The sequence below is a fragment of the Schistocerca nitens genome, chromosome 8 (genome assembly GCF_023898315.1).
Source record: "Schistocerca nitens isolate TAMUIC-IGC-003100 chromosome 8, iqSchNite1.1, whole genome shotgun sequence".
NCBI classification, from domain to species: domain Eukaryota; kingdom Metazoa; phylum Arthropoda; class Insecta; order Orthoptera; family Acrididae; genus Schistocerca; species Schistocerca nitens.
Window position 1 is genome coordinate 412,720,297 of NC_064621.1, and position 16,144 is coordinate 412,736,440.

A 16,144-nucleotide genomic window follows, 5' to 3' on the forward strand; every position below is an offset into this window, starting at 1 on the left:
TCGACATTCCATCGCGCTGACCACTCAGCTAGCAGGGGTGGATTCAACTGATGATTCGGTAGCACTCACACCTGTCAGCATCTGCCTACGTTGCAATTCTTGTTATTAAATTCTTCTTGAAGACTGGAGGTACTTCCTCCTCCTCATACATCTTGCTGACCAGGTCAGGGTCTCATATAGGAAATCTAATGGGGAGAGATCGGGATTATACCGAGGATAAGCAAAGGCCACCCAGCGGAACTTCTGCAGCTAAGTCGACACAACCTTGGGAATATAAGGGCCCTCCTACATGGATTTTAGAAAGACATTCTTGGCCGTTGTTTTGCTTTGCAGGCCTTGTTACAATCAAGGTTCCATTGTCAACCGAAAACATTTTTCCATAAGGCATCGACCGTCTTGTCTCACACTGAGATAATTTTATTACAGTTATGGCGATTACATTTGAAACAATAAACAGTTTCCTTACTTTATATCACGTGTCTGGCATTCTTTTTACTGCCCCTTACACTTCCTCTTCATTTCTGTAATACTGTCCTCTACTTTGTTTCCCCTACGTAGAAAATGGCTCTGAGCACTATGGGACTCAACACCTGAGGTCATCAGTCCCCTAGAACTTAGAACTACTTAAACCTAACTAACCTAAGGACATCACACACATCCATGCCCGAGGCAGGATTCGAACCTGTGACCGTAGCGGTCGCGCGGTTCCAGACTGAAGCGCCTAGAACCGCTCGGCCACTCCGGCCGGCCCCCTACGTAGACCGACCCTATGTATTTATTCCAGCTTTCAGCTTTCCCTTCTTTGTTTAGTACTAGTTTCCCATCTGAGCTCTTCATATTCACATATTTTATCTCTTCCCTCCAAAGGCCTCTTTGATTTTCCTATCGACAGCATCTACCTTTACTGTAGATACGCATGCTTCTGTAGCCTTGCATTTTTCCTTTAGCAATTTCCGCTTAGCCACTACCAATTTCCTGAAAGTTTTATGTTTTAAACGTATGGGTTGCCTTCCACCACTCTCATAGGCTGCATCTTTATATTTTCTGCTTTCGTAATTTAAATTCAGTATATCCTATGTCATCCGTGAAATAGGAACTGTTACAGTCTTCTTCAAGTCTAAATGTGTTTGCATACCAGTTGGTTACTAGGCCTTGTCTTCATAACAAACTGCTGTCTTAACCAATCTCTCAAAGCCAACCATTCTTCTGTTGTATTCCTTTCAACTGTTTCAGTACAACGTTCGGTTCAGTCCTAACGTATTTCCATGATTTAGCTACGTTTAAGCTGTTTGTGACCTATCTTTGACCAGTATTTGATTCCATCTTTTGTATTGGTTTATTTGAGGAATGCTGACATGAGCAAAGGAGGCTCATATTTCAGTAACTTTTGTTTATGTTGACAACTGTTGTGTTTTGAGTACTTTAACCACTACAAAAGTCTTAAGCCTGAAACTACAATCGTGGAAATTGTAATAAATAGTACAATCAATGACGAATAACAGGTCATTTAAATATTCAAAGAGACTGTGATTCCAAACCAAATATAATTGAATCTATGAGTTGGAAAAGGGTATTGTCCACTTTTTTTCAAATTACCGTTACCGGAGATAACTGATCCGTATATCTGTATGCATCGTTTGATATGAAAGGCGGTAACGTTGTGTCAACAGGAGTGCTAGTCAGAATGGTAACGAGTAAGAGAGGGGAGCCATGTCCACATAAACAAGTGTATAATCGACCTGTTCCAATAAAGAAGAAGACTCCAGACGATGTAAAGGAAATTCTACAATACATACTTGATGAGCAGGAACCATTTTATAAGCGTATTTGTCAGTGTCCAGCGAAGGACGGAAAAGATAAAGATGAAGCATACTCACCATTGTCTACTTTGCTTGTGGTTGTAATTTAGGTATACCAGTTGAGTTTCGCTCATTTGTTGGCCCCAGCGGGTCCTAAAATATCCCCACCTCTCAGATAGCTTATAACGGTCGCAACTACTTTTAATTGCTTTTAACTGGTTTCGTTGCTGTTACTGTTTGTTTAAGACTGTTATATTAAAAGTCAATATTTCTGTAGCCTAGCTACGCATCTTATTCTATGAGGATCTACAAGCAAACAATATCTGTTACTTCTCTACAGTTTGCAACTCATTTGATCGAGGTTGCCGACAAACAACACAAACGCCAGACACAAAACGAAAATGTAGGGATTATTCACACAAGTGGATGAACTGTATACTAACATTGGAGAGTAAGTATTGATGTCTGTGTTCCAAGGTATCAACAAAGCGAGAAAGCACCCCATCTCCATAATCTTGTAACAACCCTTACTTTTCACTTCATATTGTGATGCGTTCAGAGTAATAAAGTAGTAAAACTAGTGTCTTCCATGTAAATCACTATGTCAATACACTTTGCTACGTGAAAATTACTTACTTTTCACTTCATATTGTGATGCGTTCAGAGTAATAAAGTAGTAAAACTAGTGTCTTCCATGTAAATCACTATGTCAATACACTTTGCTACGTGAAAATTATGTCAAATCCTTGCACTGAATTGCTAATTTCAGCACATATGTAATTTTCATCTGTTAAGTTACTGCGAGAGAATTATAAAAGACGTAAATTCAAAGCTGGTATGAACACGCGTGACGTTCTTCTGATGTTTATACTCGGGAATTCTGTGCTGAGAAATGAATGTTAATGCAGTTAATATCTAATAGTGCTGTTGTGTAGATGTGGTTTTAGCTATTTCCTGCCTAGGATGAGTGCTGCTATATCTTTGGTGGCGACTTTTCGTTATGTCACTGATCGCTGGTGTGGAGCAAATAGAGCGATGTTAATTCAATAAATCAAATCCCAGAACCTAATAACATTGTGACTTCTGTTCCGAAGAGTAGCACTGTCAAAACGCCCTTAAAAACAAAACAAAAAAGTATTTCTCGCTGCTCCGCCGTAAAATGTGACAAGACGCAGCCGACCGCTGATAGTAGATAACACCACTCAGTTCAAATGATTCAAATGGCTCAGAGCACTATGGGACTTAACATCTATGGTCATCAGTCCCCTAGAACTTAGAACTACTTAAACCTAACTAACCTAAGGACATCACACAACACCCAGTCATCACGAGGCAGAGAAAATACCTGACCCCGCCGGGAATCGAACCCGGGAACCCGGGCGCGGGAAGCGAGAACGCTACCGCACGACCACGAGCTGCGGACAACCACTCAGTATAAAGCTTGGGCAGCTGACTAGCATACTCTTCATTACACAGCTCGACCATATATTCGTACTTCTCAGAGTCAGACAGTATTTGGTGCTCAGCGAATAGGTGCAATACCGATTATGACTGCATCGAAACATGCAATACAGTTCACTAAAACAACGACAACAGTACACTGTACCTGTCGCGGCAGCATAACACAACTCAGTCTCGTTTCGAATGTAGATACACTAATATGTCTGGATCTGTATGTTCTGCGATGAATTATAGCGTGGCTGAATTATTCCCGTTTACCACCGGCTGTCTCTGACATGCGCTCAAGCTCTGATATGTTCAAAGTACACTCCTGGAAATTGAAATAAGAACACCGTGAATTCATTGTCCCAGGAAGTGGAAACTTTATTGACACATTCCTGCGGTCAGATACATCACATGATCACACTGACAGAACCACAGGCACATAGACACAGGCAACAGAGCATGCACAATGTCGGCACTAGTACAGTGTATATCCACCTTTCGCAGCAATGCAGGCTGCTATTCTCCCATGGAGACGATCGTAGAGATGCTCGATGTAGTCCTGTGGAACGGCTTGCCATGCCATTTCCACCTGGCGCCTCAGTTGGACCAGCGTTCGTGCTGGACGTGCAGACCGCGTGAGACGACGCTTCATCCAGTCCCAAACATGCTCAATGGGGGACAGATCCGGAGATCTTGCTGGCCAGGGTAGTTGACTTACACCTTCTAGAGCACGTTGGGTGGTACGGGATACATGCGGACGTGCATTGTCCTGTTGGAACAGCAAGTTCCCTTGCCGGTCTAGGAATGGTAGAACGATGGGTTCGATGACGGTTTGGATGTACCGTGCACTATTCAGTGTCTCCTCGACGATCACCAGTGGTGTACGGCCAGTGTAGGAGATCGCTCCCCACACCATGATGCTGGGTGTTGGCCCTGTGTGCCTCGGTCGTATGCAGTCCTGATTGTGGCGCTCACCTGCACGGCGCCATACACGCATACGACCATCATTGGCACCAAGGCAGAAGCGACTCTCATCGCTGAAGACGACACGTCTCCATTCGTCCCTCCATTCACGCCTGTCGCGACACCACTGGAGGCGGGCTGCACGATGTTGGGGCGTGAGCGGAAGACGGCCTAACGGTGTGCGGGACCGTATCCCAGCTTCATGGAGACGGTTGCGAATGGTCCTCGGCGATACCCCAGGAGCAACAGTGTCCCTAATTTGCTGGGAAGTGGCGGTGCGGTCCCCTACGGCACTGCGTAGGATCCTACGGTCTTGGCGTGCATCCGTGCGTCGCTGCGGTCCGGTCCCAGGTCGACGGGCACGTGCACCTTCCGCCGACCACTGGCGACAACATCGATGTACTGTGGAGACCTCACGCCCCACGTGTTGAGCAATTCGGCGGTACGTCCACCCGGCCTCCCGCATGCCCACTACACGCCCTCGCTCAAAGTCCGTCAACTGCACATACGGTTCACGTCCACGCTGTCGCGGCATGCTACCAGTGTTAAAGACTGCGATGGAGCTCCGTATGCCACGGCAAACTGGCTGACACTGACGGCGGCGGTGCACAAATGCTGCGCAGCTAGCGCCATTCGACGGCCAACACCGCGGTTCCTGGTGTGTCCGCTGTGCCGTGCGTGTGATCATTGCTTGTACAGCCCTCTCGCAGTGTCTGGAGCAAGTATGGTGGGTCTGACACACCGGTGTCAATGTGTTCTTTTTTCCATTTCCAGGAGTGTACATTTATCTTCTACGATAAATCTTCCTTTTTCTCTTCCATATCTTCTCTGTTCTGCTTCTTCCTACTCTTGCTATCTTCTCCTTTTGCGAATTAGCTCTCTAAACGGTTGGTTATTACAAGCCACAGAATAAGTACAATGCCGGCACAAAGAAAAGAAGTACACGTGGAAAGACGACGTCGGTTTCGATCTGATGACGGCATATGGCACCTGCGGCCTATTAGATGTAGTGATAATGGTTTCAACGTCGTCCGCCAGCAGATAGCGTAGTGGGATAGCTCCCAGACCTCCATCTGTGTCCGCCCTTCAATAGAGAAGCTCACAGCCAGAAGTTTCAGTGGGGTGCAAAACTGTGGAGCAAGCAGGCTACCGTGACACGGAGATGCACTCGTGCTTCCTACTGGTAACTGACCGAGTTTATAAGAGGTTAAATCGTAGCCTACCAAGTGGGGAGATGGTCCTGTCGTAGAATTGCCACTCAAGTTGGACGTGTTGCGTCAGATGTACAACGAAGCCAGTATCAGTGGCCAGGTGAAGATTCTCACTCCCATAAAAGAGGGTTTGGATTTCCACGCAGCACAGACGTCCACCAGGATCCTCGTATTGTAAGGGCAGCACTTGCAGATTTTGCAGCTACCACAGTAGAGATTAGACGGCTTTGGAGTCCACACGAGTGAAAACGAACTGCTGCGAACCGGCTATTATCAGTGGGATTACGCACGCACACACCTCTAGCCCGCCTTCCACTCACGCCACAGGATAGACGTGCACTGCTCGACTGGTGCCCTCAGAGGTTCACTTGGATAATGGAATGGCACGCCGGGATCCCCAGCGGTAAAGCCGGCCGCTGTGGAAGAGCGGTTCTAGGCGCTTCAGTCCGGAACCGCGCGACCGCTACGGTTCAAGGTTCGAATCCTGCGTCGGGCATGGATGTGCGTGATGTCCTTAGGTTAGTTAGGTTTAAGTAGTTCTAAGTTCTAGGGGACTGATGACCTCAGCTGTTAAGTCCCATAGTGCTCAGAGCCATTTGAACCCAGCGGTAAAAGCAGATTCTGTCTGCACGGAAGTGATGGTCGTTTGCGCGTACAACGTGGACTTGGTGACTGTTGTCTCGCAGACCCCTTTCGTCCAAGACACATTGGCCATACCCAGGCCTTATGGTACTGATATGCTTTACACGAAATTATCACAACTCAAAAATACTAAGTGTAAAAAAAAAAAAAAGAAAAAAAAACATTTGCGAGGCATTTACGAAATCTGAGTCCAATTCACTTGTCAATATCTGGAGTGCCAGCCCTCTTAACGTCGTACACATCGGCGCCCCTTGCATGCGCATTCGCGGCTGCGATCGAAGCGTGCGTCGCTTCCCACATCAGCAGGCTTTATTTCCGCGCGCCCCACTCAGACAGAAAGATAAACTGGTGTGCAGGTGGAGCGGAGAGACGCGGTCTGCGAGGAGGGCCCAGAGATGCTCCACAGTTTTATCTGGGCTGCGCGCCGGGCGCGAGCGAGAGTGGGCAAACGCTTATCCTCCCCACCCCGCCCCGCTCCCCCAGCGACATGTTCCATATCCGGCGGTTGCGGTCGGGCTATATTTAGTGAAGGGGGAGGAACACGCTCGTGTAGCCGTGAGCGCCACGGTAAACAAGCGCTGGTCGTCGTACCCAGCAGCCGCTGCCTCGCGCGCAGGGCAGCTGCTCACGTTTGGCCAGGGCGGCAGCACGGACCCTCCACATCGCCTCGTGGGAAAGCTTCTCCCTGCCGCTTCAGGTTTCATTATGGTGCATCCTGGGTTAACAGACTCGGGCCCATTTTACAGTTGTCCGGCAGCCGCCTACATGTCGCCGTGTACATATTTTTTGGTCGCTTATGTGCACAGCATGGCACTACGTGATTCGCCATAACTGTCCTAATTTCACTCCTTCCCAGTCTTCCAGCGAAATTGAACGTAAACAAATGTTTCCATTAATTTTAGGTTATCATTTTTGACAGAAGAAAGGGGGCGGAAAACTGTGAATTTTATCAGTGTTGAAATGTTTTAGTAGTAAATGATGTAGTACTAGAAGAGAACGGAAATCCGCGACATTTGATATGAGCCACAAGAAGAGTATACAAAGAAACTAAATTCGTAATAACAACTTGAAACAAAATAAGTAATATGGCATTATAACAAACCAAGGAGTCAAACAAGGTTACAGTTTTCCCAAAATTCAATTCTGTTTATACATAAACAGAGAAACCTGGCATTACCCAGGTATTTGTATATACCTGCGCGTCCACTCTCGTACCACGCAGCATCTGGCCTTGTGTTTAACGTTTATGACGTCATATCTTCTGAACTATGTGTCATGCGGTAATTTAATTTTGCTGGTATATTTATCAGCAAATGTGGGTACTGTCTGCCACATGTTTTGCTGTGTTGCAAATAGAGTTAGTTGCAATGAAGTTACAAATGTAAACGTCACACACGATAGTTTTCCATGCATCGCACTGTTTGACACCATATCTCGTGAACTATCTGTCATACAATGATATAATTTTGCAGTTACATTCAGTGATACATATGATTACTGCACGCTAAATCTGTAGCGAATGCAATTAGTAGTAAAGAAGTAACGAATCCTAATGCCATGCCTTACGCAGTACTTTAACTACATTAACAGCGGAGAAGCAGAAAGCGATCAACATTTTTCCCTTCGTCATTTTGTGTTGATTGTCAGCAAAAAAATTGGTAAGGGTTTTAAATTATGTGTAAATATTGTTGCATTCTCAAATACTGAGTAAATAAATTCTGGGAATCCACGCAACGCGGGATAGTCTTCTTTGTTATTAAAATATGGTTCATATGGCTCTGAGCACTATGGGACTTAACATCTGAGGTCATCAGTCCCCTAGAACTTAGAACTACTTAAACCTAACTAACCTAAGGACGTCACACACATCCATGCCCAAGGCAGGATTCGAGCCTGCGACCGTAGCAGTCGCGCGGTTCCGGACTAAAGCGCCTAGAAACACTCGGTCACCGCGGACGGCCTTTATTACTCCCAAGCCTTTGATTGCTTTGTGGTTGTCAGCCCCACAGCGACTGTTGCCTAACGGTAAGATATATGTGTACCATATTTGATTGAAATCGGTCCACTGCTTAAGGAGGATGTGGAAGATGCACACACACATACGCACATCCGGTTTTACAGTATGTATTGATAAATGACATGATTAAAATGTGTTGCGACCAACAATCTGATTGGCTATCCACATCTTTTTAATGATTCGTGTTTACTCCCCTCATTCATGACGAGGACTGTTACCAACTGCAGCAGGCAACGGGAAGGCTGCGGACCCGGTAAGAGACTTTCACCTATGGCTTCGTAAATGTACCGCATTACAAAAATTTAACACGTCTACTTGGACCCGTTGCGCGTCTGTTTCAGTATCCTCTTGCTACTTAGCTAATCTGTAATACTATGGTATTGGTACCGGAAATCACTAGCTGAAATAAAGGGCCGTGGCGTGCATGCGTGTTTTGTACAGGGACGTGCAATGAACACTGTACCTCTGTTTCCAGTAATAAGCGCCGCAATGTCTCGACAATGAATTCAGCTTCAGGTTTTCGTAGTGACAGTAAACAGTAGACAAGGCGTATAATCATTTATAATGGTTCAAAAGACAGGTACACTTTTTAATTCGGTAATAAACCGGATTGATGTGGATAACTGATGTAGTAGCCACCAACTTTGCATAACGCTAACGTCATTACACTCGTATAAATAATTGAGTTAAACAGAGTAATCATTCAGAAAGAAGCTTCTCACGAACAAATGTGAACAGTATAAATACACATTAAACTACGCAGCCGCAACGCCATTAGAACACATGGAGAGTCAAAAGGCCTCTGTCACCCACGTACTGAGAAAGAAAAACCATCAAGACCACTCATCGCCCGAGTTTCTACTCTTAAACAAACGCGCACCTGGTTAGTAATAGCTGCGATTCTACGTAAGAACTCATTTTCCCCAAGTGTCAGATACACAAATCGACTAGAGTGAGACACAGTCTACAAAATATGCGACACACAAATTCCGGTTTTACAGGCTCTCCTCATCTCCAGAAAAGTTAGTGCATATACTGAAATTACAGGAATACTGCGCCAGTATGGATATAGAACGTAGTACCCGTGGTTTCGAGACAAACGCCACATGAATCCACACAAAGTAACTTGGTAAAAACACCAATGTTAAACACGTGGCGCAAATTTACATGGCATAAAGTAACGTTAAATAATACAGAGAGTGACTATATGTGCAGCATTAATCAAAACAAGAGATGACCAAACATAATCATTCATTCCGCTGGGGGCCACACGTATCTCGGAAGGAAAACTATTTTCAATGTTACTTCAATCATAGGGAACTTAAATGAAAGACAGTGAACTTCAACACAGAAATACCGAAATGTAATAGACAGAAAATTAAACTTCGGACTCCTTTACGGCACAATGATCGGTGCTATCTCACAAAACCAGGATGTTTCTGCATAGAGAGCGACAAAATCGCCTACTCAGCCTCTCACAAACAAGGAAACACAATTGAACCACAACGTGGCCCGAAAGAGTGGAAGTGCACTGCTCTTCATCCACGTGGTTTGATGCTATGCCTTTCATATTATCTCGAGAAATGCCTGAAGCGACCACTGATAGTGTAACAACGGGTTTGTCGTGGTGAACAAAAATAAAATACAAATAAAAGATATACTCTTGTTTCTAATTTACCGTAATGAATTCCTTCAGCCATTCTAACAAACCATTGCCTACTTCTGGTACCAAGAGGCTTATTGATGAATAGTGTACTTTAAGAGGTACATCAAACTTCTGTAATATTTATCAGTAGGTAAAAACCAGGGGTGATCATTGGTCGAATTGTAACTAGTATACAGTCTCCCTTGCCGCGCGGGATTAGCCGAGCGGTCTCAGGCGTTGCAGTCATGGACTGTGCGGCTGCTCCCGGCGGAGGTTCGAGTCCTCCCTCGGGCATGGGTGTGTGTGTTTGTCCTTAGGATAATTTAGGTTAAGTAGTGTGTAAGCTTAGGGACTGATGACCTAAGCAGTTAAGTCCCATTAGATTTCACACACGTTTTTGAACACTCTCCCTTATTTGCATCTGTTTCAGCAGTTCTGGGACCATCTTCTTAAGTAAGGTGCACATGTCATTTTGATTTTTTTATGATCGACGTGCATGTCAGAGAGAGATAAAGTTAAATTACTGTTAAACAATCTTTGGTCTTGTAGTGGCACAGTCTTTGCCTCTGCGCAGTCTGATACATTCTTAGTTGAAGTGTGGCAGGTAATGATATCAACTGAGATAGCTGCTTGATTTTCGTAGAAATTTCCTGTTAACGCTGTAACCTTTTTAATTATTGTTCACTTTGTGAAGCATGGTATTGTTCAGACCAATGTTATGTGTGAAGGTTACACAAAGTTTTACTCTTTCTTTTTGAATACCACTTTATTCTAAAATCGTTGTCTCGGAAAATCATTTCATAGTAATAATTACTCTCCCCATCCCACATTTTATCATTATGCATTACCACATTGCACCATGTTAGAGAGGACAGGTTACTCTCTCACCTATTTTTTGCATATTGAAAATTATTAAAGATTTTTATTATAACCTGAGACACCTTGAGCAAGACTCTAGAAAGTTAAACGCCTGAGCAGACATTGATGGAGCCTGGTTGGACGTTAAAAGCATGAGGTATTTTTATGATGTTGAGCTCATAGAAGCGACATGTTGGGAGCTGAAAGCAATTGTCGGCGAACCCATCTCTAGGTAAAACTTGCCAGACTGGTCCACAGCCATACAGTGCAGACGGGGCAGCTCCTCATTGAGACAGGTCTCCAGCAGAACAATGGCACACTACCTGCTGTGGCACCAGCAGAAGCCTGGGCTGGGGTGACAGTAGGAAGGAACATGTCTACACAGCAGAGTCGTAAACTGGACATTGTGAGCAGCGCCACACGTAATAATAATTCACCTGTTTTCATGTTCGCTGATAGTTCAAATACGCCAGTGAACCACTTCCCCCTGCTGCGTTAGTTGTAGAAGAAAAATCCGGCGTCTGAGAAGCGTTTGGAGACATAATCTTTATTACACCTCATAACTAGGACTAGCAAGCTCCAAGGCACAGCTGATTTAGATAACGTTCTTTGAGATTGTATCTGTTTGCCCGTTGGTGTGGGAAGAGACAAAACTTCGACAAAAATCAGCTTCCCCCTTGCAAAAACGTGAAAAGGCCAACAATTGGCGGTTTCTTTTCCTTTTTTTTGTCTTTTTTTTGTCAGGGACGCAGGTTTCTTAACTCTTGCCCTGGTTCGACATGAGTCTGTGCTGTCCTGTGGTAGGGGAGATTTAGCGCCTCTAGAGCTCTGTGATTGGCTCAAGATGGGGTGAAGGCAGTGTCATTCGTGCCCTTTGCTGAAAAACGGATTTTTTTTCCTGGAGAGGTGCGCGACACTTGGGTGTGCGACTTTGGTATGGTAAGCACTTCTAGTCGAAGCTCTGGCATGTGTGGTTGGTACTTGGGACCTATCCTGAGACTGACTTCACATGAGAGTAGTTTGACTGGGGAGCCTTTGGTGAAGTACTTACTGTACCGACACTGTTACCCCAAACGTCTAAGATTACTTTTTGCCAAGATCACGTTTATTCGTTTTTGGTTTATCAGTCTTGACGTTTGGTATCCTTGTGTGCTCTGTCGTATAAGTTAACCAAATTGGCCATTCGTACGACGAGCGAATGGGTGTATCACACTGAAATCTACCGTGATTTCTGGGCTCTGGTAGAGAGTAAATTGTGATCCGTGATCGCTAGACCGTGAGACTTTTGCATTTCTTTCGTGATCGCGATCGATTCACAGGTGCCGCCTCCAAGTCTCACCTCCACCGCACATTTCTCGTCAGCTGTAAGTTACATTGCCGCACGAAGCAAACAGGGTAACGTACTGCCGCTCCGCCATTGTCAGTGCGCACAGATCTCAATCGCCACTTGCTCTCAGCTGCACCTACGTAGAGAAAATTCAGTAGATTTGATCAATCAGTCTGCTCAGCGTTAAATCAATTCAGTTTGCATTATCCACATGTTTAGGGCCTGAGTATTTGACTCACTCCAGGAGTTAAACTGTCTCTGCCACCCAGGAACCTTGAGCAGTGTAGTCTTAAATCACCTGTTAGTTGTTTACGGTATTCAATTAATAAATTGTTCAGCATAATTTATGTCAATTTTGGGAAAATAAATGTTGTTAGAACACTACAATTATGCCAACATTTTCAATCATTTAGTCACAAAAATTCAAAAAGAATGTGTGAAGGTGAGCCTCTAAGGGCTGCTCATTCCTTTACAGCCACAAGTTGCAACGGACTAAAGCCCTTCTGGCTTGTGATTTATGCTATACTTGGCATGTGAGTACTGTCTCTTTCTTGTATTGTTAGTCAGAACTTACACTTTTTATATATAAAAAATGTTCTTCCATAAATTTGTAATTATGTTGTAAACCACTTTGTATGTCCAAATTCTGATGAAGGCATTCTTAGGAGTCTTGAAACCTGCTCAATAAGACTAAATTAAGTGTGACCAAGGGCTCATTTGTTTCATTTTCAATTTGTCACGTAAAATTGGCCGTTCTTTCTACATGGAAATCAAAGCGCAATATCAGTTTTGTCAGCTATGTGGAGGCCGGTTAGAATAAATTACATATTTCTGAAGCATACAGCTGAAAGCGGTTTATTTCAGAAACGGATTACTTCAGACGCAACTGCCCTCGACGGAAAATGAATTTTAGAACAGATTACGAAAACCTAACACGACGTTAAGAATAATACAACGAATCAACTGCACTACGTTATATACTATCGTCGAACAATTTCGAACTGTGGCCATTCTGAAAGGTATGTTTTACATGCGACCCCTTCCCCACTGAGCCTCGTGCGAAATGTACAGCAGCCAGGTAATGCAATAAGAGCGCCTGTCAGCTTTACGGCCGCTGTCTGAAGTATGGGCAGCGGCGACTCGTGACGCGTATATGTAAAATAATGGGTGGTAGTAAGTACACTTGTCTTGCTCACCAATATAACTGTTTATTTATCAACTCGTTATGCATTTCAGGATAGACTCATCATCAAATTAGTGGTATGAATGTTAACAAGTGTTGTCATCAGTGCTTTTAGCGCTTAACATTTCCTTTAGAATAGTTCAAAAACTGCTTCTTTCGAATCATCTTGAACCCCATCAAAGAGATGTTAAAAATGAAAAGAGAAATGAAAAATTGTTTTACAGTGCGAGATTCCCGTTAGCGAGAGAGCGTGTACACCAGCGATGGCTGTCAACTGACGTAACACGTCGCTGACCAATGAGAGCGTACTCACCGGGGAACGGCCCACCTTTCTAGTCTACATACCTTATTTCGGACGTCTGAGAGCGACATTTATACTGTAGAAAAAGGGGCGTGGTCAGAGCTACACGTGATAACCAAAGATGATCCTTGCCAAAGATAAAATTTAACTGATTGTCGTCTTGTCAAAAACAAAAAGCTACTTAACGATTCTGCAGAGCTGCTGTCCATATGTCAATACGTTTCATGCTATTTTCTTTCCTATTAAAATTATTCCTATGTTTATACCTTTCAATGGCTTGTCTATATAGCCGTGGATAATAGTACGCCATCGCACTTAAAATTTTTGTTTCGGAAAACTTCACTTCGTGACTCCCTAGCTGAAGAGTAGTCTCTGCTACAGCCGATTTGTCTATTTTCCCTAGTTGGAAAAGACTTCCGTGTTCCTTTAATAGTGTATTCACGCTTCTCTTGTTTCTTCCAACACAAACTTTACTTACATACGCCACATACTGACAGAGGAGCGCGTTTATCCTTCACAGATCGGAATGCTTGACCTATTTTCTTTGATGGTCAAAAACCGGTCCTATGTCATGTTTCTGTGAAATTTTACCGATCGGATATTTTACCTTTTTAATAAAAGGGAGAGAAGCTCGATTCATCCATCTTTGGGTACCTTGTCCTTCGATCTTCCCTTATTTGGTCATAGAATTCTGTTAATGTCATCCGGTCGTGAAAGTCTCCAATCTATCATCAGTGTAGTACTTCGTTGTTAAGAACATGGTTTTCTAAAATATGCTTTCTATGTTTTAAATGTATTCGTATTATTTCTATCTTACATTTTAGTATTCGTTTTCCAAAATTATCTACGATGAATATCAAGTTTCCTTAAAAACATCCATTAAATTCATCTTTATTAATTTTAACACCTCTTGGGAATATCTCACCTTTTAATTTGTTTTCTTTTCGTCTTTGTGCACATACCCTTTGGCTGAAGGGCTTGTTGACCGTATCACTGATAGAACACCCCTCCCGTCCACCCAGATGGGATGACGGGGATGAAATAACTACAAGAAATAAAAACAGTAGACACTGAAAAAATTCGGCGTTGTGCCTCCTGGATCTTAAAATATGAAAGTACAATAGATGATCAATGAACTGAAACACGAAACTTTGAAAGAAGCTGTGCTTGCTAAAATCTGCTGAATATCTTTCGAGAACCACTGTGCATGATATATTGTGCAACAGCTCCGTTAATTTCATAGCGTTGCTCCCATGCGATCATGAAAACAAAAAAATGAAAAAGCATGTTGATGAGAAAGAGAGGCAGATACTAGTCATGTTTCCCTCGACCCATTTTCGAATGGAGGAGGACAGGGAGTGTCGAGCACTGATGTACACAGTACACAGTACCTTTCACAATGATTTGTTTAATAACGTGCAGGTTATACGTGTATATGCAGCAGAACAGTCGAAATAAGGAGGGTAATTCTCCTTTATTGATTAGATTCGAATTATTGATACACGATGGAAACGCTTATTTTCTTTTCTTTCTTTCCAACCAAAATGTCTCCGCACTATCCCTAAATTCTCTTGTCTTCGTGATCCATAGACGACATGTACGTTGATGGCAACTAAATCTATCTGCAGTAAACCGCAAATGCCTATGCTCAAAATTTTCTCAGTAGTGTGTCGCGAATGTAATGTCGTCATCCGTCCAGGGATTCACATTTGAGTACAATGACCGTTTCCGCAATACTCGCATGTCGATCGAACCTGCCACAAACGCGTCCGAATTGCTTCAATGTCTTTCTGTAATCCGACCTGGTGTGGATAGCATGCCCTCGAGTGGTATTCTAGAACTAGTCGCACTGATATTCTACACACGGTTTCCTTTATTGGTGAGCTTCACTTTCCTAGAATTCTCCCAATAATGGAAATCGAACATTCGCCTTCCTCGTCCCATTTTATATAGTTCTCCAACTTCACGCCTACATGTATCATAGACTTGATTGTGTGAAACAGCACACCAGAAATACTGTACTCGAACACTGCAGGTGTGTTTTTCCTAATCACGTTTATTTACTTAGGTTTTTCAACATTTAGGGCAAGCTGCCATTCATCGGACCAAATAGAAATTCTCTTTCTGTCATCTCGTATCCTTCTACAGACACTCAACGTCGACACTTTCTCATATACCACACAGTCATCAGTAAACAGTCGCAGAATGCTGCTCAACCTATCCGTCAGATCACTTGTGTATACAGGGAACAAGGGTACATTTATCACACTCCTACCGATACCTTTGTTTCTAATGAACACTCCGCCTCCAGAATAATGTACTGTGCTCTACTATAAGGGACCTCAAATGAAAACGAGACAGATGGAAAAAGTAAGTAAATGTTTATTACTTCAAAAGCAATTACCATAGCTACTAACACATTTATTCTACTGCCACACGAGATGGTCAGTGCCTTCATGGAAAAATGTTTGTGGCTGGCTACAGAATTACGACCGAACCCAGGCGTACACCTCTTTGAACGAAACAAGTCGACTGCCACGAATGTCTTTCTTCAGGGCTGCAAAAACATGGAAATCGCATTGGAAGCTGTCGGAAATAAGACACCACATATATAATTAAGGCGAAGACGGTCAATGATCACTTCAGCGCGGCTGCGCACAACGCTCTAACTCTTTCGGGATTCGGCGAAATGCTGCCAGTGATGAGGATAATGGGCAAGGAACACTATACCAGTAGTGTGTGGATAGGTTGA